This window comes from Trachurus japonicus, chromosome 5 (assembly GCF_045865225.1).
Source record: "Trachurus japonicus isolate A0001 chromosome 5, Traja_1.0".
Taxonomy (NCBI): Eukaryota; Metazoa; Chordata; class Actinopteri; order Carangiformes; family Carangidae; genus Trachurus; species Trachurus japonicus.
In genome coordinates this window covers 13,416,038-13,435,490 of record NC_140911.1, presented here as the reverse complement: position 1 = coordinate 13,435,490, position 19,453 = coordinate 13,416,038, and the positions used below count along the sequence as shown (strand labels likewise).

Below are 19,453 nucleotides of genomic sequence, written 5' to 3'. Positions count from 1 at the left end.
CTCACGCCGAAAACAACTTGCAGTGAGAAATGAGTAAATCAATCTTTTCATATCCTGCTACAGAGAGGAGTTGGGTTCGGCTTTTGAGTGCATTTCTGTGTACTTTATCCACAATTGTATGCAGTGATTGAAGGGCTAATTCAAAGAATTTTAATCACTCCGCCCAACCCTCTTGCAGTGTCATCTTTTTTCAAATGCCTCATAAAATGAATAGATGAGCAGTCTCTTTTTAGAGCATAATGGCTGCATTAGAATAGGAGATGGATAGTAGATGAAAACTCTGTATCCTTCATGCACTCTTTCTCTCTCTCTCTCTCTCAGTCGCTCTGATCTCTTTTATCAATAGCGGTGCTGTGTAAAAGACCTTGCAGGGCACCGTGAAGTGTTGAGTTGAACCTAACACAGACAGAGGAATGGAAAAAAAAGCAGAGGTGAGAACAATTTGAGCAGTAAATTGTAGAGTAACTGGTGCAGGATTGACTGTTTCAGAACCAGCTTACTTAATGTGTGATTTCATGCCGTGGGACCAATAATAGATTTTGTTTTGTTTGTGTTTCTTTTCTCCACCTTCATTGATTGCTATGCCACACCCTCCTACAAGATTCACAGTGACAGCTCTTTTTCCACCGAGTGAGATCATGCTATTGGAGGCTGTGTGTTGTTCTCATCTGGGCCGACCACATAATGCCAGTCAATATGTAAACAATGGCGGAGACAGTTTCTCATTGCCTAACTGTCATTTCTCATTGCCTGGCTGATGATTCATCTAAGAAATGTCACCTCACAACATGTTTTCAGGGTATACTGTACTTATGGCAGTTTCAATAAATCACTCAGTGATCTTTGCCCATCACAATGACTGCCATATACTGTATATGCTAATACTGGAGGCTATCCAAGGCCAATCACCTCTTGTTTGGACTCTGATCCACAAATAAGCAACAATATTTCTGATCATGTGATCAGACTTGGAAAAACAAGTTCTTGCACAAACAGACAATACTGTCGCTGATATACCTGTGTTTTATCAGTGGCAGGTGTATCTAAAAGTTAATATGTATAGAGTTAACTTGCAAGAGATAAGCGTGCATGAAGTTAAGGTTTGCATTGCTAAGCAGTAAGCACATGGTTAGTTTGTTTATTGTACAAAGGAAGAGTCTGTGTGTGTTAGTGTCCAAAATAGCCAAAGAATAGATAAAACATTGCGTTGTGTAATTTGTGTGATGTGATCAGGAGCTTTTTTAAGGGAAGTGCCATCATAACTCTGCTGAATCAAAGTCTGCCTCAATGATGGAGAACAGCAGCTGCGCTGATGTTGGATCAACTGTTATAATAGATTCCAACAGTGACCCGGAGTCAAAACAAAGACGGCAAAAAAACATCCAAAGAAACATTTCAGACCACTCCTACAGTTTTGATAACTGTGAAATTTGCCGTTCATCAGAGGTTTTTCCAGAGCTTTGTTCCAAGCTTTCTCCGGTTGTCCCAGGCCATCGTTATTCATCAACAGTTTCACAATAGATTCCCCACGAAATCCATATCACCCACTCCTAATGCTCACTCTGCTCCAAACAATTGTTGCTTCAATAAATGGCTTAATATTTAGTTTAATATGCTAATTCTGGTGTGTTGGGGCCTGTTCAGCCATATCACAGAGAAAACTATTTTCTCACAGTGTTTTTGTTAGTATTCATAAGATAAAGTACCATAAAATAACATATAATTTGACTGCTTGTAACTGTTAAGCCACGATAGGCTGCTGAGAGTGAGCATGCAGAGAGTAGACAATATCCATTCCAGTGATGTTGGGTTGGCTGTGTCTGGAGAAAAAACAACTTTGGGGCTTTTTATGTTTCCACAGCGGTGACAGTGTTGAATAGAGTCATTATTCAGGTTGTCCATCTGTACGGCTGTCCTATCCTCGTGTATGTGGAATCTCAGTAATGCCTTGAGTTTAAAAGTTGTCACAAATGTTCACAGCTAATTAGACTCTGGTGGTCAAAGGTCAAGGTCACTGTAAGTACATTTTAGGTCATAACTCAAGAATTCATACACTTGTCATGACTTGGATAAATACAAATGTCTAACAGGAAAATGATGAAGTGATAAGATTTCATATCCAAAGGGTCAACTTTTCTTTGCATGGATATATCACCAGTGTATTCCAAGACTAGTGGCCAGCGGGTTTAAGCTTCAAATACTCCTTGGTCCTGCAAACTTGGGTGTATTTACCAGCCCTGTGTGTGTGTGTGTGTGTCATCGAGAGTGCATTGGATGAATGTGACCCCTCCCCTGTGGTCTGGTCGTTGCATATATGTTCAGCTAACGTGTTTTCCGAGGGAGGCCCGCCTGTGACATCAAAAACATTCACACCCGGTGTAGTTTCTGTCCTGTAAAATAAAAGAATTGCCTGGAAATAATACCGACAAAATATCCATCCCATTCTACCTCCATATAATCAAGCGTTATAGGTGCTTTTCCCTCTCAATTCCTCTTCAGACAGTGTAAGATTTGGTTAGTGGCAACTGAAAGAAAGCCTGTTCTTATGAGGACACCTGGCAGTAAGGTTACAGGAAGCAAAGATTTTCTGAGCTTTTATGTTCTGGGAGTGAAACCTTAGATATTTTTCCGCTCTCTTCACTTGTACTAATGTAAATGATTTGCATGGAGTTTGTCCCCGCTGATTAAGGCTGTTTGGACTGTTCTTCTCTGGAACCATGCCAATTGAATTTTCTGCCTTCTAACACGCTTGGAGAGTGGGGAATATGGTTCTCATTGGGCCCGAGGCTTGATCTCCTTCTTGCTTCCCCCAATCCTCTCACATCACTCTGACAATTAGTGAGCTCGACCATCCCCAAATGACGCACGTAATTAAAGAGTTGGCATTATAATTACAATGTGTTTATTGTCTGTTTATGGGTTCTGTGCAGTGCACAACGCGCTGGGAGACTTCTTTGGTGTAAATGGATTGAGGGCTGTTAATATACTTGGTGGTAAATGCGATTTCATGTGGTTAACATCTCGATACCTTCTTTATCAGCCCTTTGACAGTCGCCGTGTTTGTCGCCCCATACAATGCGAATTGGCTGACAGCAGAAACTGGCACCAGCAAAAAACAAATTATTTAGTCATGGGCTTTTAACGGGCACAACGGTAAATGCATGTTAAGTAAATGATGCAATTTATTCCCTTCTCCTCATTGCCAGGCTTGCTGCCACGGGACTTCTGCCAGCTTTAAATAAGTGGTACCCAGATGGTATTCACATGATGCCCACTTGGTTACAAAACGGTCCTGGGGAATAAAGCTGACTGCCACAACAACCAGTGGGTCAGCTGGTGATCCTGTTGCTTTTGCGCTCTGCATGTGCATATGGGTTAATGTTGTATCACTTTGCTGAATTCTTGAGGAAGGTTGTATCTCAGGGGTCCTAAATGAATTGGAAAAAGACCCTGTTAATGAGGAGGGCGGGATACAGAGACAGGGGAGAGATGTTCTCAGAGTCTGTTTTTTTTTTTTTTCCCCCTCTGCTAATGTGTTGGGCTTCGTGGTTCCTCAGAAAGAGCAGAGGGAGCAGGCAGAATGATGACCAGCGCCTCCTTCTCTCCTTCTCTACGACTGCTTTTTGCAGTCGTCTCCCTCCCGCTCTGCAGCTGTGCTGGTCTCTGGGCTGGCTGTCTCTTGGAGAAGTGGTGAACTGTGTCATCTCCAGCCACTAACAACCAACAGCTGCAGCACCAGCCACCGCTGCAGATCGAGGGGACAATGTGGAACTGATTTTCTAACGCAGAGAAATAAATAAACAAAGACCCAGGAAAAAAAAGAAACAATACCACAAACAACACACAGCTTATGCAAATGCTGGGGAAAATGTGTTCGCGAATCGATAAGCCCTATTTGTGTACGAAGAGACTATAGGACAAGAGTGACCATTTTACACAGAGATGCACATTACTAAGTTTGCTATTTTATCTGCAGTAGCTACCCTCAAACATCTGTTTAGCTTTTCTCTCTCCTCTACAGAATATGTTAAACCCACACATTATGATGAAACACAAACTATTTGTTGTTGAGTTGTGACATGAAACAACTCAGAGGTGGGGAGCGTGTTTGTTGCTGTGTGTATGCATGACACCAGATGTTCAAGACAAAGTTTTAGTCATGTGGTGGGAGAGGGGTCAAACTGTCAGTAGGTTAAAGGTTGAACAGCACAAAAAAAACTGCAGCACCCACACAGTTAATTAGAGATGGGAGAGGTCTTTTAGTTTGGCTCCAGTTTCGCTGCTGTTGTTTTGAACTTGATTGTACAATATGAAAGTTCTGTCAAAGTCTGTTGTGAGACATTACTGTTTATTTTGTGAGATACCCCCCCCCCCCCCATGACTGAAAAATGAAATCTTAACAGCTCATCCCATTGTTTAGCTTTTTCTCTCAGTCACCTTGTAATTGTTTCTGTGTCATAAGCAGCTATTAGTATTGCTAGAAAATGGTAATGCTTTGAGAGACTCATCTCTTACAGAGAATGGCTCTCTATCACACTCTCACATTCTTTTAAAAGGGAAAAGGAAGATGAATTTTGCCCATAAAGGCTGTATCACAAGGGCTTTTTATCCTAAATGGCTCTGGGGATTGTTATCTGTGGGAAGTGTGTCCTGCCTCCCTCGTGTTCAATCAAGTGTCCACTTAGCTGTGACTGGGAGTAATTGTTCCCAAGTGGGCCACACACTGACCTGTTAATGTCTGCGTTGACCCTCTAACCTTGTCAGCACGTCTTGGGAAGGAGTTTAAATCATGTGGATCTCCTCCGTGTCTATACGCTACCGGGTCAAGTGGGCGTCAGCCCTGAAAGACCACTCTCTTGTAATTGTCCCCAGCAGTATGGGTCAGCTAGGGGTGTTCCCAAAGACCGGCTCTTATTAGATGAGGTACTGGGAGTGGTGGGACTTAATGGGTCAAGCCATTGATCCGATACGGCACCAGTGTCCCGCAGCACAGTTGCAGTTACAGTGATACCTGGTCACTTGCTTGAGAGGGTGTGAGGTGAGCTACACCAGAGATCCATCTCTCTGTCTTTATGGATGTGGGTCACTTCTTGTTTATGTATTGCTTATTGTGCCCTTTGGCTTTTTCACTCTTCGATTTCCTTCATTTTGTCGAATTTAAAAAGGTTTCACTTGTTCCTTTGCTGTTATTCCCAGTGTAATATAACATCACAACACAGCACAGATTGAAGACATCATGCATACTGTAAGTTATATATTCCGTATCCATGCCCATGTAATGAAAGGCTACTTATCTCTACATATCATAGAGTCGAGTGCCAAAACTCTGAGTGGGGCAGAGAGATAGCTCCTCCAGATTTGGCTTTAGCTCCTGTCTCCTATGAGACATCCTTGGCAACACAAACTGGATAGTATGAGATGCTAAGAGTGAATAATGGTGCTGCAGATACGTATTTATGAATGAGGATCGTAATGTAAAAATGAGCAAAGGTTGTACAACAGCATATACTTATAGCTTGTGATTGCACTCATATGCATGTGTCCAAAACACACATGCATATGAATGTGTGTAGGGTGTTGAAGGTGAATAAAAAGTCTGAGTGATTATTTTAGTTTGCATCTGAAATTACTGGGGGAAAAACAACTACTCATTTATAATATGAAGTTAGACCTCTAACAGCTTTATTGAGGACAGAGCCATTGTTTGGATCTGAGTAACTAACATTCAGAGAGTGCATGCTCATCAGGGGGGATAAGGCTTAAAGAGTGGAAAAAAAAGCAAAAAACAATGTCATAGTGCAACAAACGTTTTATCTTTTTTTTTTTTTTGTAGCAGTAATCAAACATGCAGCAGGTGACCCATGCTCATTTTTCACCCAAAAAACATCATATAGCGCCTGCTGCTAATGTGCTAATGTGCTAATTTTTGATCCCACTCATACTCCTCAACAAGGACGGACAGCTTCAAATACCTGTCTAGATTGCCTGGAAACTCACAAATGAGTGTCAATTAACACACATGCTGCAAAGTGGCTCAAAGTGGAGTTTTCTTCAGAAACTGACATAGTTTGTAATTTGAGTGAAAAGGGGGGATTACAACCACATGTTTCCAGAGTAGGAGTGTGCAGAGTGTTGAGCAGCTGGCATGCAAAAGGCCACAAAGTGAGAAACGCTTTACTGCTGGAGGTGAAAATTCTGAACTTTAATGTTGGCGTCTTAGCATGCAGTATATCTTTAAGTGTTTGGTTGTTTAGTCTCTTTTATGGACAGACTCCACTATAAAACGTAACCACTTTTTCATTAGTTCTCATTAATTTGCAATAAAGAGCCCAAAAATCGGAGCTACCTCTTAAGTGTATGCACTCCCATGCTTTTTTAACATCTCCTTTTGTGAGACCGCACATAAACCCCTGAATCTTCCCATCGCACAGTTTCTGCAAGCAGCTTGTGGAAGATGTATGTTGAGGACATGGCAGCAAGCTTGGCTGGAGACACTGAGTGCCTTCTGTCACTGATTCCAAAGTGAGGGGGACCTTCAAAAGCATGCTCCTTTTGAGGGGCATGGAGATACAATGGTGCAGCCATAAATCCACGAGGAGGGGGTGGGGGGGCTGTCTTGTGGGATCAACATATTTTTGGGAGTAATGACAGGCATGCAACCGAGTAATCAGAAGGGTCTTATCTGGGGCCGATGGTAGGCCCAGGAATGTGGACAGGCTGTGGAAACAACGGCTGCACTAATGGGGTTAGTTGAATTCCACACTGCTGAATTATGAGGAGTTGGGACATTGGGGGCCACGGTTTGTTGTGTCTGGTTGCAGAGCTACACCGCTACACGCAGAAACAGAGTTATAGATTTGGTTTTTGACACGCTTTCACATGGAGCAGGCCAATTAACTGGGAGCTGAATTGCTTTGCTCTGCTGCGGGAGACACAGCCACATTAAACAGCATAGTCGTACACACATACATCATGGGGCAACAAGCCACACATGCAGCCATGACTTCTGTGACAGGGACAAAACCAGAAGCCATCCATTCTGCTGCCTCATTTGCATGATCTGAACCGTATGTGGAAGTCATTAGCATCTTTCCACTTGTTTATCTGGCTACAGATGAATGCTTTTGAGCTTAATGCCAGGTTTTTGAATAAACAAAATGACCGGCTTGTTTCAGATGTTTTTGTAACGGGACAAGTCATTCATCATTTATGTAAAAAAAAAAAAAAGAAGGGCATGTAATATTCTAAATATTTGTTTTATTACTAAAGTGGAGACAACTGCAGGGTTGGTATGTCAATGTACATGTAAATTCTCCAGAGCAAACACTTGTCATATTTTTGCCTGTTAGTGTGTAACTTTCGTCACACTTATAGTCTTAGCATAGGTAGGATTTCATATATCTAATGTGACAGTGAGTGAGTACTCCTATGTTCTTTCATTTCTCATATTGAGAAACATTAAGTAGAAAAAGAAAATACAAACTGTAAAAAGTGTATTCAGTCAGTATTTAATTGTTTTAATACAATTCGGCCTTTATTCAGTTGATACTGGCTGTAATTGACACCGCATGCAGTTATCTGAAATGACTGCAGCGTGTTTTTTATGTGGGCTGTCGCAGGTTAATAAAGGGCAACTTTATGACTGTTCATTGCATTTAGGTGTGAAAGGAACCGCAGAGATGGGTTTGTGCGATACAAACTGTTTTGCTAATATTTTTACATTGTGTCTCTGTCGTAGTTGCTTATCTGCATGTACAGATATGAAAGGGAGATAGCTTGAGATGCATATAGGCCATTAGATGCCAACAGGAATTGGTGTGTCATAACGGATCAAATACTTGTGGCTGACGATGATCACGTTTACTTTGCCAGTTCTTATGTCATTTCTGTACATGTGGGCTCAGTGGACAGGGGCTTTCCCCACCTTTCACTTCCTGTTTGTAATCGTTGTATCTTTCCCCTTCCTTCTCTCTCTCTCTCTCTCTCTCTGTCTCTCTCTCTCCCTCTCTCTGTTTGTGTCCTCTCTGATACCCCACGGTCCTGCCCTCAAGACTGAGAGCTGAATTCTGATTGGAGGAATGGAGTGCCAGTCCGTCCTGCACCAGTGATCGGGGTATGTGGCAATCCTCCCACCAACCCTTTTCTTATTTCATACCGTAATGTAATGTATGTGCTGTAGTTGAATGACTATTTATATTGTTTTAGTCCATCACATCCCAGCTTTTTTTTTTTATCTGTGTTTTATTCTATAGCATTTGGTAAGGATGCAAATTAATGAGACAAGAGACACAAGTATTACAGAGAAGCACTGAATTTTGCAATTCAGTGTGTTCATGACTCTCCTTTGTTTTTTGAAATATTGCACAATATAAATATTATTATTATAAAAAATAAACAAACTGTCATGTCAAGACTGATTCCAGGCCCCTGAGATTAGCTCTTTGCAGTGGGCATGGCTGTTATCCCAGTCTAATATCAGCAAATGAACTAACTTGAAATATGATATACTTATATTTAAATCCATGATCCTAATGGAGAATCACGATCAGTCCAGCTACCTGTGTAAAAATGATGTAATAATTGGATTTAGATAAATAATGAAGCCCACTGTTTCTTTGTACAACACAAATAGTACAAGTAATGTTACATACTGTTGCTATGGTTACATGTCTGTCTAGCAACAGGTGTAATTTCAGGTTGTTGGTTTCTAGCAAATACTTTCACCTCCATACAGTGTTTTACATGCCAGTAATTGGATTCATTAATTGGAAACTATATTTTATTTTATATAAACCACCTCTTTAAGAAAACATGACATTTTAAGACATATCCTTGGGCTATGGACACTGGTCTCTGTGCTCTTTTTGATCTGTGTTTTGATCCATGGTTATATAGCCTAAGCCTTCATCAATAGGTCAAGGAAACATCAAACATTTACACTTTTCACGTAATTTTGATATGAAAATTGTCAACCATAATAGTGTATGATGTTAAAGTGATAATTGCAAAATACAAATAGAGTCTGTTAGTCTATCATGTTCTCAACATGCTATGAAAACAGAATAGCAAGAGAGGGCTGTTTTCAGGTTAAACTCCAAGGTCATTTGACGGCGTCATTCGCTCATGTCATTACGATCTGGATTTGTAAATATTAAAAATATGAATATGATATTTAGTGCAACAATATTAGCCTACCAAAATGTGCTAACACCACCAGTGGTGATAAAATATAATGATTTAAGTTAATTTTGCAGGTGAAATCAATTGAATATTTGAGATCTGTTAATACAGCATATTGCCCTCTGGCTGAATGTTGCACTGTCAGCTGCTGTGTGTTCATGACTCTCCTTTGTTTTTAATATCTTTGGCATACTGTAGTCTTTTTGTCCCTCTGCTCACCTCTGTCTGCCCTGGGAGCCCTGATTGGCTGAACACTTTCTGCACTATAGTCTGGCTGCTTGCCAGCCATGCTGCCAGTGGCTGCCGTGCCCCCTGATCAGAAGAGAATGTGACATTTGTGCAGAGGTAATGGAATCTGCGTGCAATTAAATCTCTGACTGTGAAGAGGAGTCTATCTCCTCCCCGCTTCCCCCATCTCCTGCCATTCCCAGCAGCAGGGGGGGTCAGGCGTGATGATGAAACCGTCCCAGCAGGCCCATCGCCGCACTCTCTTTCCCAATCTCCGTGTCAGGTTGTGTTTTTTAACTTTGCCGCACTGGCCCTGCCTCTATCTGGCAATTAATTACAGAAAACGTCCATTAGGAATCTCTCCAAATATTGTATAAGAATTAATATTCGGTTATAATATTACATTACCGGGCTGCAGTTGTTTTAATGAATTCAGCTGCAGGTGACAGTTGTTATTTTGTAGTGAGTGTTGCTGGGCGGTTAAACATGTTTTGATCTTCTTCTTTTTTTCCTTTTTTCTTTATGGGGGAGTGATAAGAGCGCAAGGCAGAGAGGAAGAAAACGAGGCAGAGGGCAGATTCATGCATGGATGAGAAGAGGGTCATATCTCTCTGCTCCTCTTTCTCTGCTGCCCTGCCACTACACTTAACGCCTCATTTGTGGGCTTTGTGGCCAATGGCTTGAGTCTGTGATCTGTTGCCATAAAAGGCAGCTTTCTCCTCTCTGCTGATGGGGCACTTGCTTGTGGGTTAATACCAGACCCCTCAATAGGCAGACTCGCATCTAATGGATATGTGTATCCCCATCAGGATAGCTCATAAACATAAAACTCTCTCCTGCCATTGTACTTGGTGGAGTTGGGTGGGAAGGACAGAGCCACGCCATGCAAGCATTTCCCTTGAACTTGTGTAGGAGTAGTTCCTATCTGTGTTCCTTGTCCACACTGGGTGGACGGAGGTGCAGGATATCCAGATCAAGGTTTGGCTAAATCCCTTCTGTCGCTCACACCCTGTGTGGGTTTGTCCAAATGGCATAGTCTGAGTCCCTCTGCAGTTTAGCCACTGGAATTAATATTCACAAATGCTGAAATGAAAATATATGTTCCAGTTCATTTAAACAATGAAAGATTACACTTTATTTTCCACATACCACTGCCAAATGTCTGAGCCCAGCTTTAATGTGAGTATTTCTAATGTCACATTGGATTTTTTTTTCCCACCGTTCATTTTCCCTGGTAATGTCTTTTGTCATGATGAATTATTAATGTCACTATTGGTTGAAGGGAGCGTTGTCTCAGAAAATAAGAGGGTCACTCTGTTTCTTCTGTTTTCTGTAGCTAAGGGTTAATATGAACCAACAAACAAATGAACCTCCCCATTTCCTCACTGCTCTGCGAAAACTGCTGGGTCTTAACTTTATTGACTAACATCCTGCTTAACAAATACAACGGTATTCCTCTTGGCTCTCTCTGTTTTCCTCTGTTTTGCAGATGGGCTTTACGGCGGTGTGTGATACAGGGAAAAAAAAAGGCTTTGCTCGGGGAAGAAGAGAGAAAGAGGCTTACTCCATTAGTGTCATTTCGAATGGTGAATTAGATCAGCCTGACAGATAGATGCGGAAAATTGTTTTAATTGTATAATTATCTGTGGTTAGCCACTTGTGCGGAAAAGTGCGGTGATGTGGGTGAAGGCCAGGGAAGAGCACATTTTGGCCTTTATGTGCTTATTTTGTCTTTACGCAGGAAATGAACAACAATCGGGGGTCCTGAGGATAAAACACAAACACACCCAAACTTGCAGACACACACACACACACACACACACTTGCCCCTGGGCAGGTTAAGACATGCTCAGTGAGATGTTGCCCTTTAAAGTAATGTGTCTGGCCAGTGAGTCTTCTCCTCGGGCAAAGAGAAGGACGCCTGTAACCGTCTGATCACGATGGCACAGCTTTGCACAAATGTAACAGCTACGTGGAATGTGACTCGCTTAGCCGTGCTGACGCTCTGAAGACAGAGAGAGAGAGAGAAAAGGAGAGGGTGACAGAGAGAGAGAAAGATGGAGATAAAGAGAGCCCATATATCATTAACAGTCTTAGTCACATTCAGCTGATTTCTGATGAGATGTAAACTGCAAGACTACGGACAGATGGCACTAAATCTTTGGCTTTATATACCGTCAATTACTCTGTGCTGTTTTCTTTCTAATTCCTTTTCTGCAAAACATCCTCATGAATGAGTTTGCATGAAGTAACGATCTTCACTGCCAATTTGGCTGGAAAATAATAATAGCTATTATCTCTCCGATTCAAACGCCGAGGAGTTGTTTTACGGCACAACTTGTGTTTTTGTTGTATACAGAATGTTTAACTGCCAGACTAATTTAGCTTAGTCTTCCCCCCAGATTATTGTTTTTATAGTTTTGAATAAAAGCGCTCTCATTGCATCCTTTGCACAAAGAATGTCATCAGTGTTAAAGCAGAATTAAACATAGCTGCTGCTGCTTTAACAAAGGTTTTATGTGCGGATGCCTTGTATGTTCCCCTGTTCCTCTAGTCGACTAATATTTTGCCAGGAAGGAATTTGTTGATTTAATTGGCAATTTTATAAAATATTTATCACCTTCTTCAGAGCTGAATTATATGAGAATATAAACTATGCAAATTTGTATTTTTATTTCAGAGATCATGATGAATGAACAAACAAGCATGCATGCATACAGAGAGCATGCAGATGTGGCTCCCAGCTGATCTGAGTGTCCTCTTCTTTTGACAGATCGGTTACTGAATGATTTTTCAAGCCTGGTGGGCAAAGCTGAGCCCAGTCCAAACACTAAATGCTCTGCAGTCAGCAGCTGCATTCAGTTTTCAGCTCAACTCATTCAAGTGTAATAAAACAATGCAAGAAATGCTGGAGAGCTGTGGGCCTGGATGCTCTCACTCTTAAAGGAAACGTTGAAACGGAGATGCTGCCATTTAAATTCACTTCACTGACAGCTTGTTTCTGTTCCTGCTTTTGTCTATTAGCAGAAACATTTTGTTATATAATACTCAGGTTGGTTTGTCGTCACAACAAGCAGACCTTAATCAAATACACAGTGAGCCAGTCTGATGAGAGTCTTGCAACACAAAGCAATTTATGGACTTGAGAGCTTGTCATGTCTCAGTTGTTGCCTTCGTCATGCTCTGTTGTTCAGCTGCATCTCCTGTGATAATGCTCAGGGGATTAGCAGGTAACAAGGCAGCAGCGCTCCTCTGAGGGTGTTGCGCGTGGCTTTGAATGTCTCGCACAATACTACATAAACAGAAGGGGAGTACCACCAAATGGTGATTTCCCGGCTGCGCAGGGAGCCTCCTCCTGGATAATGTGGTAATGAAAGGTGACAGGAAGGACTCAGGGTCTGGAACGAAGCCGGGGCAGCTGGTCAGAGCAGGAGAATAGGAAGCAGTGTGCACCCGGGCTAAAGTGCAGCGAGAAGCAAATTAAAGCTCATATCTGCCATCTCCCTTGCCTCCCTGCACTTTCCTGTTTGGACTTGAAGGTGATTGGGAGCCAAGGCGGTGACAGTTGACGGAAGCAACGCGGAGGAGAGAGTATTTATTTACAGTGAGATGCAGCGATGCTTGTTCAGGATGCGGTTTCACGCAGGATGTGGCCCCCCCCTCTCCACACACACACACACACACACACACACATACATACACACTCACTCATACACCTCCTCCCATCTTTCTCATCTCCACCCTCACACTACAATCCCCAGGTTTGATCAAGAATGGGAAGTGGGTTATTGGGGGAGGAGGGGCTCCCCGGCTACAGGGCCAGGCAGCCTGTATTGTGTAAGAGGCCGGGTCTGGACGCAGTCAGCAGAGAGCTCGCTCAGCATGCCTTCCTGCCTGGCCCAGGAGGTGGTACCAGAAAGGAGTGTGAAGCATTAACATTGTATTGTGTGATAAAGATTTGTCTTTAGGTGTTACATAAAAAGGAAATGGTGTGCGTGTGCGTACATAGATCTACGTTTGAAGTACAGACAATGAGAGATGTTGTGCGTGTGAGAGGAGTGGATGTGTGTGTTTTAAGATGGTCCAAAAGAGAGAGAGAGTGTGTGTGTGTGTGTGTGTGTGTCTACCCTGCCAGGAATTCCACCTTGTAAAGCAGGGATTAGGGGGGGAGTTGAAGGTGTGTAAATCCCAATAATTACACTGTACACTGGTTTGCAGTACAATTACCTTTGTCGTCACCCTACAATGCAGTTTTCACGTGATGAGAAACTACTCACTTAAAAGCATGTGCGGTATTTTTTTGTACCACCCAAGAGAAAAAGACTAGAAATTTTGACTTTATTAGTCAGATAAAGGCCGAACATGTAGCAGGCACAAGATTTTACCTGGCCGACCCCCCCCCCCGTCCCTGGCTTTTCTTTCATCTACTGAGATATTGAGAGCTAAGCATGTGAGTGCGCTGAAAAGGTGAGCCGTTCTGATCTCTGCTCACTGGTTGTCATGTCGGCATTAATCCACCCAAACTTTCAAAGGCAGGTTTTATGACCTGCCTTACGGCCTCATCTATGTGGACAGCGGCATCTAAACTCTGGAGAACCTGCCACATAAAAAGCACATCTGTTAAAGCCTAAATTGTAAAACAGCCCCCACGTGTCCGGGCAGCGTCGAGTTAATAATACACTCAAAGTGCAGCTTGTAACACTCCCCACAGCAGCAACAGCAGTTATTGTCTTATTTTCACTTCTTTTTCTGTCCCTTGTATTTTCATGTCTTCTCAAAGCTTTTGACCTTCAGAGACAGTGTACACACAGTTTCTCCTGGATTAGATGGTATCTGTTTAGTCAAGAAGAAAAACCAGCAGTGTTTTCACTACAAATGTATTAGGTGCAGTGGAGGATGGGAGCGCTTTCCCTTTTCTTTTCTTTTTTAAAAATCTATATTTAATTTGACAGTTATTGTTGAGATGGCACTGATATAGTCTTCGTACTCTTTCTAACATGCTGGAAATTGATCTATTTTTTGACCACCTTAATTGAATCAAGATTTAATAATGCTAGCTTACTCTGCTTAACATTCAATTGTTTTTTTCCCCTCACAATAACAACCTATAACTTCCTTTACATCTAAGTCTTCAGTTTGAGTGATAAATACAACAATAAGGGAGAATTACTCTGTGCCTTAAATGTCAGTTCTTACAGGCTAGTAGCATTAGCAAACAATAGCAAGTGTTACTCTCAAGCTTGAGGTTTAACGCCACAGTCTATATATGAGGTACTATTAACAGATTTGTGTGTGATGCAATTTAGGCAGCAGTTGTTATTACAGGGCTGCAACTATTACACACTTTTGTCAGCTCTTAAAGAGGAAGTGTGCCTTTTAGTGTATTCGGTCATCAATCCTGTCGGTGCACTCACAGTCTTGTGTGTACTGTATGTTAATCTGTGGCCCTACCTGTGACCTATGTGGCCCCTGATGGTTAGCTGTGTGACACCAGGTACTGTATTTGAAGTTCGGACGTGGTGAAAACAAGACGTTAGGTAAAGGAGGCGCCTGCAAACACAAGCACATAAATCTCAGGACTGACGTCTAAGTTTGCTCAAAGTCAATCTGGCAAATAACCTAAGGGGGAAACACTGTGTTTGTCTTTGTGTTATGTTGCTTATCACCAAAGAATTTGTGGAAACAAGAATAGTTTAGTGTGTGTATATCCTAGTAGACCACTTACTTGAATCTAATAAGTCACCTGTGACAGAGGTTGTATGAGTTTGTCTGAGTCCTGAGTGCATGTTCAGTAGAAAACGTCACCATCATCAAGGATTGAAGTATAGACTTTATTAGAGATATTTTTCAGTCCGATATTAAATTCTTTATGCTCACTATAAAATTGTATTTGTATTTAGGGCTGGCAAAAGAGTCTGAGTACATCTGTGATGTCTCATTTAGTTGAAAGAGACACATGTTTAGTAATAAGTTAAGTATGTAGCTCAAAGCTTTTTTCCAGAACTAATCATGTTCAAAAAAAGAAAAATACTGGTGAATTTAGCCACAGCTGAGAAGGTCAAATAAATTCCAGCTTGTATTGTGAAGTATTTTTACCAGGTCAGAGGCTCCGGCTCCAACACCTGTTACTGCTAAAGGCACAGAGGCAGCAGCCACAAAGAGCTCGAAGTCAGTAATTGATAATGACAACGCAGTTACATCTTGCATGAATTGGGAAAGATTTGTTATTTACTGTGATAGACAATGCTGTCCATGAGTTGAAGCTAGGTCTTAGCCTAATTGATGTTTTGGAAGATGAGCTCAATTGGATGAGTCATTAGGCCTATTACCAGAGTTTTATTAAATGCCCCCACCCAAACAAAAAAGAAAGGAGAAAAAAAATCAGTTGTGGAATTTTTTTTCCCTCCTACAATAACAGGAGGTTGGGTTGGTAAAAGGCAGATAATATATGTGTGAGATTGATCAGTGAGTAGCGACCCCATTATCTCCTGAGATGTTAATTACACTGTGCTCAGCTTGCATGTCAAAAGGCAGATAATTGAAGAAGGTAAAAGATGTGCCACACTTTATTTATGCTTTCAGCTGGAGCTGCTAGATGATTGTCCCTCTTCCTTGTGTGCTTTTTTATTCCTCTCCTTTCTTCTCTCCTTTTTTTTTGTCCACAGTGTATTTATTGTCAGGTCATATTACATTGTCAGGGTTGATAATTTTCTTTGCAGAGATATTGTTTGCAGTCATTACTGTAGCCTGTGTGTGAGTGAAAAATCACACACCTATCTCTCTGCATTCATTGCCAAGGCTGTCTAAGGCCCATTGGAGGTCTCATACTCAGATGCTGTGTTTGACTAATACTTATTTTTCCTCTCTTAATCATCTCTCTCATGCATTATTACTGGCTTGGTTTGAAATTCAGATACTTTTTATGAACATCAGAAATGTGACACTGATAATCTGCCTCTGTGGCTGAAATTTGTACATCAGAATAGTGCGAAGTTAATATAAGAAGACCTGTAACTCCTTAAAAGTTATATCATGTAAAAAGTGGATTTACTTTGTTACGATAAAGTCAGTATGTTGCCTGATGAAAAGTCCTAGTGATATCAGCCAGTTGTTACAGTCTGTTGACTACAGGTGCTGGATGATGACATCAGGTGGGATGGGGGGTCAAGCAAAATGCATCATTTAAGAAGAGAAGGAATAGAGGGTGCATTTGTGCAGAGCATTTGCGGGACAGCCTTTGTGCTATCCGCCACCGCTAAAGTTACAATGTGTGTCCACAGTGGTTCTCTGACTGAAATACACATTGAGGTGAGGGTGCAAAAAGCTCCAGGAACCTTTGAAAGGTCTGACACTTTCTTCTTTTCTTTTTTCTTTTTTGTCAACAGTGTCTAATCTGAGTGTAGTTCCCCCACCCGTGTAGCTTGGTGTCTGTAAACTTCCTATTGACGGTGTATATAACACACGGCACACGTTGTTCTTTTTAAAAAAAAATCTTGTTTGTCATTTCGCGTGCTTAGATATCGTCAAAACTGTGGTTTCCTGTGGAGAACTGTGGTGTCTCTGTGTGCTGCAATTTACAAGTGCACGTGAACGCTGTCTGCACTTCCAACTGCGAACGTGCACACACACACACACACACACACACACACACACACACACACACACCCTGAGCTCTCTTCTCCTTTATGTGTCGTCACCGTAACATGTGTGGGGGTGGAGCCTGGAGGGAGTGGCCAGGCTGTGGTCATCACACCTCAGGGGGCTGATGGACAGTCACTGCACAGATGATTTAGTGCATCACCTGGTGGACACTGCAAAGAATGAGCACGGCATGATGGGAAACCACATTCACAACACTGGGATTTTTTTAGTGTGGTGACATTACCGCCGTGCATGACTATTTCTTTCTGGTTTTGAAGTTTACTTTCACTCATTTGTATATTTTCTCTTTTTTCCAGAGCCAGTAACTCACACCGTGACACCAGATTATCATAATGAAAAAAGCCACAGTTAAAAATACATGAAAAATTTTGAACTCTTATGTAACGTGGGCCAAGACAGAGACAAATGTCCAAAGGGTTTTTTTTTTTTAAGTGGTAGGACTTTACAGAGGTTTAAGTGGAAGTGTTGAAAGAAGAAGCAGTTTAAAGCTGAGGGCTGGTAGCACAGGTTCATCTTTCCTTGCTTCGTCCGACCAATCTACCATCCATTAGCATCTTTCCACTTGTTTATTTCCCTTGCCAAAAGCCCAGAAGGCTCCATAAGGCAGACAACGGGCTTCATTAGATTTGAAGTTTTTATGGTATTAAGTTTGAAGTGTTTTTCTCATTTTGGCCACTTTTTGTTTGCCAGGGAAGGACCTCTGCTCTCTCAGATGCCAGCCAGCAGTATTTTTGCTCTGGTGATGCAGCCTTATCTGTGCTTGAGGTCTGTACTTTAATGGGCTTTATTGATCTAAACAACATCAGGGGTTGCGGTGATGTTATTAAGGCAGAGATAACTTCTGTGTAATTCCACTCCAACAATATATTAGCCTTTTATTGGTCTAAATAACTTTGCCTTTTAGACAGTAATGCACCAGTAAGTCACAGCAGCTCCTCATGTCGGCAGGATCTTAATAAAGCATTTCCTCTGGACATCCTGCTGCGGAGAGAGTGAAAAACGACAGGTTAAAAGGCATGCTGGGAAGTTTCCATGCCATCACTGTAAATTATCTCTTTTGAATACATAAATAAAGCCAGAAGAGAGCTGTGAACGGGAAGGGGCGGGGAGATTGGTTGAAGTTTGCACAAACATATGTTTCATCAGCGCTTTCTCTGCTGCACACACATGGAGGTGCTGCGAGGAGGAGCGCTGCAGGTTTCCAAAAAAAAAAGACAACCTGATAGGTAGAGCAGAGACAGCAGCAAATCACTGTCTTCTTAGCAAGATATAGTTGAGTTGAATTGATTAGTTCATGTAGATAATCAATTTGAATTGTTCATCAGATGACACCGTTTCAGATCCTATAGCTTGTGATGGGTAGTTAATACGTAATGTATGATATCAAATAAGACAATAAAAACATAAGAAATCTGGAGGAAAAGGTTTATCTGTGAACATAGTATAATATTCATAGTATGTATATTCATATGCAAGTAGAGTATCCAGGATCTACCAGGCATATGGGCATGAGTTAATGATTTTATACATAAAACAAAACTACAAAAATGTAAGGTAATGTAAACATAACAGATGAAAATGACACTACAGGTCAATCATGCATCTGAATCATCACTGACTAATAAAAATAGATTAAGTCACAGTTGTATCAGTTAAAGGTGGAGGTGAGGGTTGTGATGCTATAGGATGAAATTACCTATAGTTCGGTTGAGTTGTTGTATTGTTAGCTTACATGGTGCATTGTGTGTCTACAAAGGTCTTAATGGACAGTTGCAATAATTCCTTCCTTTCAAGGGCAGCATATATCTAATATTTATACGAAATAACGAACCCATTTATCTGGAAGTGTATTTTCAGAGGGGTGGGGGCAGGGCTTCATAATTTGCAGCTATTTAAAGCCGTGGTTTTGGTAATGAATTATTTTGTCATCTCGACTGTGATGAGATTCATCTTTAATAACTGTAACAATTATTTTATTAAAAAGAGAAGCCATGCATTATGGCTATCTCGCCAAGGTCTCAAGCTGGAAGGAATTCTCATTAAGAGCATTATATTACCCCGGTGTGCTTTCACTTGGATGTCCCGCTGAAATTACATTAGGTGTCAACAATGTTTGTGTTAGAAGTAAGCAGTCATATTTACAGAGGCTAGCTTTTTTCATTTGCCGCCTGACACTGGCAGATGTATTAAAAAAGATACTAATGCTCCATATCTGATTAAGTCACTTGGAGAGAAACTCCACTAAAGTGTTGACTTTTAATATGAGGCCAGCACCGTTCTGCCATCGATGCAGACATAAATCTTTATTCAGTGATGAGAAACTTTTGATTGCCAGAGATTATTATGTGATTTATTTAGTTGGAACAAAGGAGCGTTATCGGCC

At 41.5% G+C, this 19,453-nt stretch overlaps 1 protein-coding gene across 17 annotated transcripts in view; it reads left to right on the top strand.

Annotated features, from left to right (window-relative positions):
• Positions 1 to 19,453, top strand: part of foxp1b (forkhead box P1b) — a 149,116-nt gene that overhangs the window by 10,219 nt on the left and 119,444 nt on the right. For 9 of the 17 annotated variants that reach the window (XR_015035839.1, XM_085776407.1, XM_085776416.1 and 6 more), the window contains exon 3: positions 8,052 to 8,113. The exons of the other annotated variants lie outside the window; for them this stretch is intronic. The gene's annotated coding sequence lies outside the window, so the exon portion shown is untranslated. The remainder of the gene's footprint in view (positions 1 to 8,051; positions 8,114 to 19,453) is intronic. 17 annotated transcript variants of the gene reach the window in all.